The sequence below is a fragment of the Labrus bergylta genome, chromosome 5 (assembly GCF_963930695.1).
Source record: "Labrus bergylta chromosome 5, fLabBer1.1, whole genome shotgun sequence".
NCBI classification, from domain to species: domain Eukaryota; kingdom Metazoa; phylum Chordata; class Actinopteri; order Labriformes; family Labridae; genus Labrus; species Labrus bergylta.
The window spans coordinates 29380751-29395302 of record NC_089199.1 but is presented as its reverse complement, the minus strand read 5'-3'; the positions used below and the strand labels follow the sequence as shown (position 1 = coordinate 29395302).

At 41.1% G+C, this 14552-nt stretch overlaps 1 protein-coding gene across 3 annotated transcripts in view; it reads left to right on the top strand.

Annotated features, from left to right (window-relative positions):
- The window catches only part of fhit (fragile histidine triad diadenosine triphosphatase), a 294062-nt gene that overhangs the window by 68053 nt on the left and 211457 nt on the right, over positions 1-14552 (top strand). The window lies entirely within an intron of this gene.

Genomic DNA, 14552 nt, shown 5'->3' with positions numbered 1-14552 from the left:
TGAAGCTGTTTTGACAGAAACATTCTGTTAACAAAGACTCCAGTCTGCAGTGTAGAGCACACTTTACTCAGGTAAATGAAGTTACAATAGAACAGGTGAACTGTTTCATCTTTCTCTGTGCGTAATGACACACTCACTCAATCTCGCTCGTCCGTCCGCTATGAGCTCTGTCTCCCTATGAGGTTGTTCCATTTTGTAGTTATTAAAAGAATAATCATCTAAAATTCCAAAATATAGGAAAACATCTAGTTATGCTGCTCTGTCCTGGATGATCAAACGTCATTGGTTTGGCGGGGTAAAGCGGTAATCGCAAAGTGAAAGTCCTTCTTTTTCTGTGGACGAAAAAGACAATTTGAACTGAACTCTCGTAGATCATATTGCATATTTTGTTTGTTTGGGACTTTTTGTTCATTGTGAATTCATAGGGGGGTTAATTAAAGGGATATTTATGTTAGGGTAGCAGCGTACGGATCAACAATGGACACGTTTCAGCACAGAGCCTTTATCAGCGTTTTGTTTGTCATCTATTTTATTTTTGCGCTTGTGCTCCTTTTTTTCTGTTTTGAATAAGATAGAATATCCTAGAACCCACAATGCAACAAGAAACATTTACAAAAATGTGGACAACAAAACGATAATCGATTACATTTTTTTTGTAACCGATACTCGGGTACCCGAGTACTCGTTTGTACCCCTAATACCTTTGCCTTCTTTTTCCCGGCTTTCTTCTTCACATTAATGCTGATGTTGTTATGAGATGCTGATGTGACTGATCCCGTCAGGAATAACCTGTTGAAGAAGAAGATGCTTTTTTAACCAGGAACTTCTAGCGCCCGTCAAAACCATCATACGTCATTCATAAAAGCATAAATAGAACCTCCCTTAACAGATTAATCTCTAGTTCAGCAGTCCCCTTTCACTTTGTGTCACTAGATATGATAAGAACATAAAGTCACCACCCACAACAGCAAAGTCAGAAAATAACACCAAAAACCCACCAATAGCAGCATCAACAGAGCAGCACAGTCTTCAAACGACAAGGTGAAATGATCATGTTTGTTGATGGAGTCTGGTGGTTTTGAAGGGAGCAATATCAAGGCCATTTGGGTTTAAAATGATCTTACTCCAACAAAAGGGTCTGTGCCTGTAGGGATGATATGTTGTCAGACACTCAAAGAACAATTTGAGCCCGTCAGTGGCAAAAAAAACAAAGACTCTCAGTAGAGTTTTGTTTTTACATCAAAAGTTGTAAAAATTGAGACCAGACATCATTTTTTGGAGCAGAGTAATTTTTTTGTCTGCAGTTTTAAAAAACCACACAGAAAAGCATCACCCCTCACGCCCACATCCAAAAAAACCTCCATTACACACACAAACACAGACTTAAGCAGCCAATGCATTCTGTGGGAAACAAGCACCATGTCGTCAGCGCGGATTAACTCGAGTTTAAAAGTGTAACTAATTACTTTCTGCTTGGAGAGCCGGGGCCACACTCCAGTGTATCAATGAATATCATTAGATTAGAGGCTGAGTTAACTGAGATGTACACTCTCATTACACATTGGCTGATGATGAGGAGCGTGCACACATGGACACACACAGACACATCTTACACACACACAGCTGCTGAAAAGGACAGGATTCTTTCTCTTTTATGCTGGTTTGAACCCCTCAAACCCCTGCACAATTGTGTCTTTAATTTGATATAAAGAATCAAACATTGCATCGCAGGATTTTCTATGTCAAATGAAGTAAATTAACTCTAAAATCTCAGCTCCAACTTTGCACTGCGCTCCTCGTACAAAGGAAACATTCTTGTTTTTCATGACTATTCTACAAGAGGGGTTAGGGTGCACTCTTTCAGTTTGGCACATATTATTCTCTATTTATAGATTCTACATTAAATGTTCTCGGGAGTCTGGATTTTCAGCTTTGAACGTCATCTTGTTTCCCGTTTGCAGAACGTTTGTAGTTCCAGCTGTAAGGACCAATCACGTAGCAGCAGGCTTTTGGTGTGTGCAGGAAAAGCAGGCGGAACGCAATGCGTACTAATAATATGCAGACTCCCTTCTGACGGGATGATTTATTAGTCTCTATGAACAGATATATGCATACATGTGCAGCTAACAATCCAGTAAAGATCTGAATCAACTGGTCGTGCCCTCTCCAGCCGATGCTCCTGTTTCCACCGCTTTATCAACATTAGGTCAGAACAGGCAGCAAACAAAGAGAAAGGACAAAGACATGGTTGTAAAGCATCTGTGAAAGGGTTGGTGTGGACCCTAATGTGAGAGGAAATTGAAACGCATTAAACATTCACTTTAAGTTTGTTCCCTGCTTATAAAGTGTGCCCAGGCATCTATGGAGTGGTTTCAGGTCTACAGTAATTGTTTTTCACCATAATTAAGTGCTTGCCAGTCATTGGCTTTACATCGTAACCAGGTATAGAAACTTCCAGCAAAGTATATTATGAATTATCAGTGTTTCTGAACATATATTTGTGTAACCTGAGTGTCTACAGACCCACAAAATGTGGAATAAACCCATCCAGTCCTTTGTTTGTGGTCTGCACAAGTGTTACAACACAGAGAAAAATGCTCCGTTTCAAATTTGCTCTCCTTGTGATGTCACAGTGGGATTCTGGTAAAAATTCTCCCCTGGTATCTCCACCCACGGACTCCACCCCCAGCCTAGAACAAAACTTTTGAGCAGGTCCACCATTTTTATTTTTGTTACAGAGGAGTGATGTCTACAGGAAAACACTCGGGGGGGGGGGGGGGGGGGGGCTCATTGCATTTAAAGAGACACACACACAAAAACGGAGCGTTCTGAGAGAGCTGGTTTATACAGGGTCACAAACCTCCTCTGCTGCTTGATTCATGTTAAATTTTGACCAAAGCACAGATGTTTCATTTAGACCACAGGAGACTGTTTGAAAAGGTGGAGAAGGGGGGATAATATGTCCTCTTTAAGGGACATCATTTAGAAGCTTAGCTTTTCTTAAGATAATCACTGATGGAAGAGCTTGAGAAGACAAGAATACATAGCTGTTGTTATAAACCAGATGGAGCCTCTTTTGTTAAACAAAAGTCTACAAAGTGTAAAGTTCTCCTGAAAAACTTAAAATGTGACAACACAATGTTTATTTAGCATAAAATGATTGTGTTTAAGCAACAACAGCTGTTTCATTTAGGGAGGTTCATTCTCTTGTTTTGGGTTGAGAAGCGGGGCTGAAGTGAAGGAGATAAATGTGTATGCAGAGATGCAGTAAGCATCTTCAGCACAAGTGGAACATGGCAGCAGAGTGGGAGTTGGGTTGGAAGAACTTGTTGAGGGAAGGATTTCAATTACAAAAACCAATAAAGAAGCTGTGTGAAGTGGTGTGGAGGAGAGGAATTACGTCCCTGCAGTGTTGAATGGCCCGTAGCTCTTCCTGCCTGTGCTATCGTCGTCTCCTCCTCCCACTGCTCTCCTGCTTTTAATTGCCATAAACTCATGCATATTCACAACAGGTGTCAAGCCCTTTGCTGGTGATAGATTGAGGTATAAGGCCAATTTGCATAGAAATGATGTATTTGTTTTGGTAGGTGCAACAACTAGCTGGTGCTGCCCTTCTTCTCTTCGGGACCATCTGTCTGGGTAGCACACACATGTTCAGTATGGGAGGGATGATACAAGCAGTCCACACGTCTCTTTGGAAATGTCATGATCAGTAACTTTAAGTGTCTTTGCTTATTCTCCACACGGGTCCATGAAACAAACAACAAAACCTGAGACTATTTGTATTTTCTAATAGGATATGTATTTTTTGTACAGTTTGATATCTAATGTACACCTCACTGAAAGCTCTCTTTCCTCATATTTCTCATCTGTTGGAAAACAAATCTGACCTTTGGCTTTTTGTGTGCCATATTACCAACTAAAACTGAATAATGATTAATCAGAATTTCTCTTTTTGTGACAATAAGCTGAAGAAGAACAAAATCCAGGGTTAACTAAGGCCAATCAAGACAAAAAAGTCAATATTCTCAAAACAAATTGTCCACTGTTATGGCCGAACTGCAACAAAACAATCAATTTATTATTTTGACAATGAAATTGAAATGTATACCACTGTAATCAAAGGAATAGTGAAACTAAGGGAACAATCCTAACCAGCTCCTTCAGTCAGTGAAAAGCAGCAGAGTGATTTTCCAATCCAGTTGAAGAAGCCATAGTCTCCACCTTTGCCGATGACAAGCTGCTAAACGTTTGAGTTATTTGGGGCTGCATCATGGGAAGTCTTGTACTCTGGTGGGTTCTGTGTTCAAAAATACACAGAGTCGGTTTCAGGCCTGGGTGTAGGCTGCTGTGCAGGTCCAACCAAACTGGCATTGTCAGGAGATTCACCACTGAGGGTCAGAGGAGCCGGTGTGCAGTAGTGACAGCAGAGCCAGAATCTCTAATTGGCTCTCTGTCCTCCTCCAGACCAAGTTCATCATTGGTGGTCATGTCCTTTGCATAACTGACTACATCTGACACCGATAGGACTCTCTAGGTAGGGAGTACATCTTCTTACCTTTTCCTGAATAGAGAGGACCATGTCGTCTCTGATTGAGTGACAAAAGATGACCTGGCATGATCTGAGCATGGTGAAAAGAGATGTTGGGACTCAACCCATACCTGCTTTTGTGATCCCAACAACCAACTCACTGAGCTGTTGAGAGGGCCTGTGCAGTAGGTGTTACTTTGAGGCACCCAGAAGCACTGTAGGACTCTGGGAACCACATCCATCACCACTTCCCCAACAGTTTGGAGAAGGAAACCTCCGCCTGTTGCTCTTCCAGGAGAGTGGCATATTACTGAGCCTTGTTGAGGATCTTGAAAGGTTGGAGACGTAGCCTCTCATGAGTCGAGCAATCTTGTCTTTAAACTCAACGTCTCTCATTTGCATGCAGATGTTCCTCTCCCATTGTAATACATATCGTCATCAAAACCCTACAATTCAAACTCCCAGAACAGCACTGTCAGTGTCTTTTTGCTCTACGTCACCAGCAGGTCTGGCATGGCTTCAACAGCCACCTCTGATGGGATCTGGTTCCTCTGCTGAAACTGTAGAAGTTCAGCCTACAAAGCAGACTACTTCTGCTTTGCAGCAGATCTACAGAACATGCTCATACAGTGCTGGGACAAACAACACCCTGATGGCTCTGTTGATGCCTCTGCTTTTTTTATTTCTCTATGTGACAACACAGAAGAAAATTAAATGGCAAAAAGCTGTCAAAAAAAGGCTCACAAATCTATTGTGCCCCCCACGACAAAATCAAGAGTACTCAAACTAAGTGGTCCTGTCAGTCACAAAGGAGTGTGGCGTGTCATCTGGACAAAGAGTGGAGATTCTTGGATAATTTACTGGACCGAAGACCACAATGCAGAATGACAAACGGTATCTGGTTGTATTTTCATGTAGAGATTTTTTAAATTACTTTTTGGCAAGACTGTCCCACAAAGAAAAATATCAACAATCGTCATTTCAACTTGTGCCCCAAAACAACATAAACAAAGCCTTACAGTGGTGGTAGTTTGACAACTCATTCACTTTTGTAGAAGTGTTGTTTCCTCCTGTTTCTTCAGTTGTTTCATGGGCCTATAGAAGTTCAAGTATGTCTCAATGCAGGGTCCCACGTTTCAAGAAGGTTATACTGAAAGACTCTTTTGTTCACCAGTCAGTTTTAAAATTGAATGGGGAGCTGAATCCCGGAACAAAGCATGTTTTTAAGGCCTCTGAATGTTTGCTTGGTGTTTGAATGCTGTGTCAAATGTTTGTATCTTTGTATCTTGTCTTGATTTTTATGTTGTAAATGGAGCCGCTGTGATGCCAGACAATTTTCAGACCACATCTGACAAAGTTCAATCAATCAATCAATCAATCAATCAATCAATCAATCAATGTATGTTAAACAACATTTGTCAAACAGATCAAATTGTTTCCATCTGGTTGCATAATACATTATTAAAGCCAATGTCCTTTCTTGGCCGTTCTGACCCATAATCCTTTGCATAGCAGATGATGATGTCATCTCACTTGTGTTGCAGAGAAAGCACAGACAGTCTGCAATGGTTGCACAAGCAAGATGTTCATACTTCATCGTGCAGTGCTGCAAGTTGTATCCACTTGTATGCATACTGCATGAAGAGCATAAAGGTAGGTCAGGAGTGGCAGTGCTAGCATTGCTAATATTAACCAACCTCGGCATACCAATCTGATATTAGCCCTCGTAGATTGTGTTTTCCAAAAGCTCCATGCTGCGTTGCAGAAATGTACAATTTGTGAACACAGTGCTGATCTGTCCTGGCGGCTCTGACCCCACCATCTTTAGCCCATTCAGTCTTTGTTACTACCTTCGATGGGGGCTCATTGGTGAAACCACTTTGCACCACCAATCTGTTTTTGTTCACAGTGCAACATGTTGAAGACATCAGTATCCTGCCGTTAAGAGTCAGTGGTTTACCAGCAGACACTGTGTTCCGGTGTTAAAGATATTTTTAAATATGTTTCTTATTTTAGACAAGTCAACTAGTGAATTGAAAACTGCATTTAACTGACGGCAAATTTAGTTGCTCTGAACTTCCCTACTCATAATATTCAGCCTTATTTTGCAAGGTTTCAGGTTTAAGGCTCCACTGTCCATGAATGAGTAAGACGATTTTGGTTTTGTTCCAAATTCTTAAATAATTACATTAATAATCATACATATCACTGAACGTGAAGGACTGCCTCTTAGAGGAATGCTTAATTCTTAAACCTTAACGCCCCGGGCTGCCTGTTCTTATTCATTCTGTTTGTGTTCTTGAACGTCCTCATCAATAACTGTCATGACCTGCCTTTGCGACAGGAAAGTGTTCAATATTTAGCCTGAAGAGTGCAAAAAAAAAAAGAAGAAGATGTGTTTGTGCGTGTTTACGTGCATGTCCGGGGAGAGCAGATTCATCCTGGGTTCATAACATGTTTGATGACAGATCCATGAATAAGCAATCAGCAGCCTCAGGTTCCTTGTTGTACCTATTGATGGGCATGCAGTGACCTACAGTGACTTCCCCTACTTCAACAGCATTCAGGATTTCTGTGTAATCAATGCATTCGATGTCTCAAAAATGAAATATGTATGACTGATATCAATATCAAAGCCGAGTATGCATGTCGTGTTCATTCTCATCCTCAGAGCTCCTTTGAAATGTGTTAATTAGTTTCAGTTTGTTAACTGCGTATTGCTTTGAACGTCATTTCACACTGGCAATTTACTGATTTACTTTAGAGGGGAAAAAAAAAAAGTCGAATTTAAAAAGGCACTACGCTCAATATCAAAATCTCTCATTTGGTTTATCAGGTGGAGTATTGGACCCTGTGATGGATTTCATTTGATTATATTTGCGTCTGCTCGGCACCGGCATGTACAACGGTTTAATTAAAGAAGGAGGGGGGGGGGGGGGAGCCTGAATGCGAATGTAATTGAAGAGTAAATTGAATTATTGTATTTGTTCAGTCGTGTTGCCCTGTGGGTGTACTCTGGATTTCATTTTACCAAGTCAGAACTCCTGAGAATCGGGCTCCCAGACATGACACACACACACACACACACACACACACACACACACACACACACACACACACACACACACACACACAGAAGAAGAGGAACACACACACAGAAGAAGAGGAACACACACACATAAACAACGTTCATTTCATTGCATCAGTGACATGCATTTATGAAGCCCGCAAGGCTTATAAAATTAAAGCCTTTCACTTATTCATTGATGCACTGCAGTTTAATAAGTTTACTTTCAGCAGCTGTGGTGGGGGGTGGGGGGGGAGAGAAAGGAAAAAAAAAAAAGCTTTTATGGAAAGAAATCTAAATTAATTGGCAATTTTATATGCAGATATGAGCCGAAACCGAGGTGTGTGAGGCGCTTTGGCTTCTTTTTAATTTTCTATGGAGTGCCATTTTCATAACACACACTCAGTTACGCACACGCACACGCACACTCACACACGCACACACGCGCGCACACACACACACACACACACACACATCCATGTTAAGCCACTCTATCAAGCCCGATGACTCAGGGGCCGACCTGCTGAACGTGCTGCCACATCTTTTCAGCATAGTCGGGTATTTAACAAGACCGAAGATGTAAATGGATGCAGCAGAAATTGAGTTCATTTGAATCCTTATTAAGGCCAAACAATGTCTAGATGACGGCTGTCGAGACGAGTTTTCAGAATTGGCTTTCTGGAGTCTGGTCTGCCCCGGTTGCCTCTGTTTAATTACTGTCCCGTTCTTCCTGACCCTGTCTGGGTCAGCCAAAGATTCATCAAACACATTGAACATTTTTAGTCAGATTCTTTCCTAACAACAAATGCAACCCCTTCTCCTTCAAAATGTACAATAATAAACTACTAATTTTCATGCCTGTTTATTTCAAACTAACTTAAACTGCTTCCAGGAATTTGTTAAAGGTAATTCGATGCAGTTTGTAAACACAACCTTCAAATTGGGACCCTACTCCTGTCCTTATCACCACCAGAAGTGCACACTCACTACAGGACGTCTTAACTTGTACGTACCGTTCATACCTTCCCTGCACTCTACCTGAGAATATTACATTTGTTGTTATGGAAAAGGCAATAAGTTAGCATGCTAGCTCAAGCTAACCACCAGTGTTTGGCAACGGCCCGTCCAACTGAAAGCTGGCCCACTCCGTCCGAGTCGCGCTTCTTCCCAAGCTGCCAGAAAGCGGGTGAAAGCCAACTCAAGGTTCAACCTCTTTTTGGAACGAGCTTTTATCTGCATGGTGGAGTCAGTCAGACCCGGCTTGTGCAGGTCAGAAATGAGCACACATTGTATGAAGTCTGCGTCTCCACCTATTGTGTTGTAGTCGAGATTCGTTTGTCTCCAAGCTCCCACATCACACTGTTTCCAACTGTTTGTCTCAATCTTTTCCTTCAAGCAAGAGAGTGTCACGCATCAGTTACTTTAAAGCACCAAGTCTTCTCATTTCCCAAAGTCCCAGCATGCATGAGGGGTGAAAAGCAGGGACACACTCTTGCTGAGTTAGCTGGCTGCTGTTGGAATGCATTTTTTTATTGTTGGCAAGCTCTGAAATTGCCACCCACTAGCAAGCAAATGCCACCTGAACTTTTCTGTAGTTGATAATTCAGAGAGGGTCGCCGCTGCCCTGACCACTGCATTACTTACAGGTCCCATTAAGCAGCAGAAGTATTCAAACCAGTGTGCACAGTCCTCTTGGAGTGCAAGTCACATTTATAAGAACTGTATTTTTTTGCAACCTTAAACTAACTGTGGACTGTGTGCCTGTGCAGCCATTTCTCCTACAAATGAGACACAAGATTAACAGCTTTACCATACTGGGGAAATATAAAGGAATCTGAAATAAATCATCAGTCAATACAATATGGGCCAGCTGTGGCTTAATGGTACCGTCGGCCGTCTTTTAAGTTCACTGAAGTTCACTGAAGTCAAGTTCCTTGGGTTTGTAAGCAAACCTGGACAATAAAGCGGATTCTGGTTCTTTCAACTGGAAGGTTGAGGGTTTCGATCCCAGCTCCTGCAGGCCAAATGCCCACGTGTCCATGGGCAACACTTTACCCCTAAATTGCTCCTGATGTGTGGATGTCTATGAATGGGATCAGTTGATTCTGATGGCACTTTACATAGCAGCGTCTGGCATTTAGCATAAATCAAGTTTAACTTCCAATCTGGAAGATATTTTAAAATTGTAGTGACTGCTGCTTTATTCAAGATGTTTGTTTATTTTGAATACAGACAAAGAGCTTCTGTTTCACCTCAACTTGACCACAGACTGTATTGCACTATTGCACTTCCTCATTGGCTTTGTTTTTCAACACTGGACGCTGCTGCTTGGTCCAGACCCCAAAGGTTGAGGAACCATAAAACAGACTGAATCACTTATGAACCTTAAATATATAAACCTAAAAAACCCAGATCTTTAAAAGCTCTCCACACAGAGCAGTAAATCCCGCCAGTCAGAAACACTATTCAGGACTTCACATATCTCAGTCTGCAATCTGTTTCCTGTTGTGATATTTCACACTTGTCCTTTTTTTTTTCTTTCTGTCTTCAAATATAGCAGGTATGGAAATTGTGCAGTTGGATTTGTTTGCACACACAGCGGGTTAAACCTGCTTGAAAACATCGGCTTTAAAAGTTGCTCTTTTGTCAGTGGGAAAAAGTTTGATGGGGAGATCTCACATCACACTCTGAAATTCAATCAAGATTAGTGTAAGCCTCCCATAAGCTTCAGTAATTAGTGCTCCTCCAAGCAAGGCGAGCTTACCATTCAGCTAAATAAGGGCTGCTGCACCAGGCTTAGAGTAATTGCCTGACTCTATAAATCTTCATTTTTTTTCTAACATTTTATCCATTGCATCCAATTGAATAAGGAATATAACATGCATATATTGACACTGTTTTTTTTTTTTATTTCCCCGCATAGCTTTAATCTCAACCTATCATGCCACACAAAGAGGAAATTATAGTGTGCTATGAATATAGGCTGTGCATGTATTTCTAGATGTGAGAAGAGAAGGCATGGTGAGTTCTCACCTCCCTATCTGTCCTTGGTGTTGTTTGTTGCGATTGTACAAACAATGCATAATAATTGAAATTTTTTATTATTATGTGTTTGTATGCTGTCACACATAATTAACACTCAAACAACACACTCCCTGCCAAAATCCAATAGGAGTGATTGTTTAGCGTGTGGATAGTGCCAACATGTGGCTTTCAAACAGTGTGTCATAGTGTAGCCACAAAGGTATGAGCTTATACATCTACTGTAATTAAATCGCTGTCCTTTGATGTCGACCCAGAAACAGACGTACACATATGGATTATATCGCTTTATCAAAATTAAAATGGATTTGTATATTACATTTAAACTGTCATATTGTCCCCTCTAATTATTTAAATTAACAAAGAATATAACGTCTCATCGATGCTCCTAAAGGTCACGACAGGCCGATCTGAATACTGTGCAAAGTACAGACCTGGTTTTCAAACACAAAAAACCCGAGTTTTCTTTTTTATTTCAGAGTGTAACGGGTAGAGACATGAATCAACATGTTATAATGTTGTAGCGATGTTTTAATTGAAGATGAAATGTAGAACTAACAGGGCAGCTCTGGGAAGCTGTGGCTCAGTTGGTAGAGTTGGTCCTCTGGAAGGTCGGGGGTTCGATCCCCAGCTCCTGCAGCAACATGTCCGATGTGTCTTTAGGTAAGACAGTTAACCCCAAATTGTTCCCGCTGCTTCGTCGTCGGCGTATGAATGTGTATGAATGGGATTAGTTAATACTGATGGATTCTTCACATAGAAACCTCTACCATCAGTGTGTGAATGTGTAGGTGTGACATGCGGTGTAAAAGCGCTTTGACTAGTCAAAAGACGAGAAAAGCTCTATAGCCAAGCCAAGTCCAAGTCCAACAAGGGACACTGTTAGCCTACACAATGAGTGGTTAATGAGGACCGGGATGGAGGCAATGAAGCCTAAATTATTAAGCCAGTCCGCCCCTGGTGAGTGCTTTGTTTACAAAATATAACCAGGGGATTAATCATAGCATGTTATTGGCCAAACTGCAAATTGGAATACCAACTCTGACCAACCCTCAATGCAAGTTAAGGTGTGTGACTGTCTCTGCTAAACTTTGCCTTTCCCTCTACTAAAGGGGGATAAGAAAACAGCAGTCCTTTAGCAGTGATCCCAAACACAGGATGATAAAGTATCCTCATTACTGAAACATACATAAGCAGTATAACCTACAATGTAACTATTGCAAAAAAGATGCAGAACTGATGCCAATGGGAATGTTATTTACCATTGTGGATAGATGTAGTTACCAAGATTACAAGAACGAGAAAGCCTCAAGATCTTTCTATACCTCTCTCTTGCGTATGCTCTGCTGGTTTTTTAAGTCAGTTTCTTTTTTGCCTTTTATTTTCTGTCCCTTCTTCCAATTCTTCCGAGTCTTCCTTTTCCTTTCTCTTCTGCTTTTCACTCTACTGCGTCTTGGAACTGATCCTAGCATTGCCTTGTTTGCTCGCAAACTCAGCTGCATCCCTGATCTCTACAGAACACGCATTTAGGCCAGCGTTCAACCAACCTTGAAAGGAAGAAACCTGCTGAAGGGAACCAGTTTCAATCTGTGCAATATCTGTGTTTTGTGACAGCAACGACCCCTGGATTCTACAAACTTTCGACAAAGGCCTTACGATGACAACTCTGTGAAGTATTTGTGAGAGAAGACCTCGGCAACAGGCTGCTTGAGAGGGTGACACAACTAGAAGGAGGGCCTGACCATTGACTGTATAAACCATTGATAAGTGATGTCGCCAATTGGTTTCTGAACAGGCGATGTGAGGCCAAATGCTTCAACAGAGGTGGAGTTGAAGCTGTCCTTATACGTCCTGGTAACAGCTTCAACAGCTTTTACAAGAAAATAAGCTACACTGCCCACAATTGTGTTTTGCACTGGGCAGTAAAGGTGTTTATTTCTGCTGTAAAGAATGCATTTTAACATGGGACCTAATGGTGTTTCTAAAGATTTTGTAGCCAGCCTCACCTTTTTATAGTTTGTGTGCATGTTACCTGATTTTAGCAGCTCCAAAATGCCCTGCATAGACCCTGCCCCCTGCTTAACCTTTTCCCGGCTTACCAATTAGGGGACCGCATATACTGTATATTTCTGTGATTGTGGACTAGGCTGACGTACATCACTTACAGAGAAGTTCATCTCATGATTTGTGTCTTTACATAATTAATGAATTGATTGAATGGTATCATTTCCCTTTTTTGAAGGATGGTGCCCAAAGAAGAATTTGATGCCACTGTCATTCAGTTAATAGTTTCACTTCGGAAAATATCTTACACCACAAAGTTGGATGCAGTTATTCGTCCTCATCTTTTGTAGCAACATGATATATTTCAGTCCGATTGTGCCACTCTATGTAGTGGAATTTAATGACCAGCAGCTAAAGTTCTGCTTTGAGCCAATGTCCTAATGTCCACAAGCAGAGCAAAACTGTATCCACTTTCAAATGTAAACCTGAAACTGGCTCTGCAGTAAATTGGTACATCACGTAATGGAAAGGTTGAGCGGCTCAACCCCCAGCTTCTTCAGCCAATGTTATCAAGGGTGCAGGACACAAAACCCTTCATTGCGCCTACAAGATCATAGCCATCGCTGTATGAATATATGTGAATGTTAGTTTAAGATTGACACTTTGCATAGCATTCACTGCCACCAGTGTTTGACTGTGTGTGATAGATTACACAAGTGCAATATCACTGCAGTCTATTTACCATTTACAATCTGCATGTTGATTGTGTAATAAGGATAACTACATTTTCTTTCCATCTAATTTTTAATTCTTAGTTTTATTGAATCTTAATTGATTATATTCAGGATGTTATTGCTCATACTTATTTTCAGTGCCTCTTTAGTGCTTTTCCTTGTAAATCCCTTTGAATTGCCTCTTTACTCTTGGTGTGCCGTGAAAAAGTCTTCCTTCCATGCCTTGGTTGAAAGCTTGAAAGACCCAAACTGGTAAACATGGTTACATGGATGAGTTCTTTTTTTTTCTTTTCTGCTTCTGGTTGCCTTTTAGCACCATTTAGAGCTGCCAGTGTTTGAAGTTGCCCAGGGGCAGCCTGAGTGAAAGAAGAGCTCTGTGAGGGGGCCGTAATCATGACCTTAACTGAAGAGGGTCCTACTTACCAGTGTAGTCAGAGTTTGGAGAACCCTTCTGTTCTGATGTGAGACATTTTGTGACAATCACTGTTCCCAGGTCTCAACCCAAATGGAATATTCTTATCAGAAACACTGAACTTCGGCATTTCCACATGGATGTAGATGGATTTTAACACGCCATTGATTTAGTCAATCTGAAGGTTTGTGTTGATGTCGGATCCCTTTATAAACAAAAAAAGCTCACTGTCCATTTTAAAACGCCATCAAACAACAGACAGTAAGTGAATACTTTTTCAATCCCCACATTTATGTTGGTTGTCTTAATCTGTACATCAAAACAGCATAATAAAAATTATCAAATTCAGATTTTGATCAGTGTATTAAATAGAATTGAACAACATGACAACAACAACAGATGTTTAAAGGGGTAGTTCTGTATTTTAAAAATGGGGTTGTATGAGGTGAGTATATAAGCCAGAGATGTTGTTCAGCATGGCCCCTTTAAGGACAGACTGGCAAGATTGCCAACATGGAAGCTAAGTATAAATTGTGAATATAAATGGTCAAAGCCTGAGTGATGTCATCCATTGGTTTTTGTAGGGCTATTTTGGAAGCCTATCCATTGCGGTTTGACTGTATCAAACCTTTGGTCAACCTAAGCAGGTGAAAAGAAGCGCCTGAAGCCTCCAGATAAACCAGCTACAACGCGGCAGTTTACAGATTAGTCGGTCACACACCTAATTATGCTAAATTGGTATACTTTAAAAAATCAAAACCT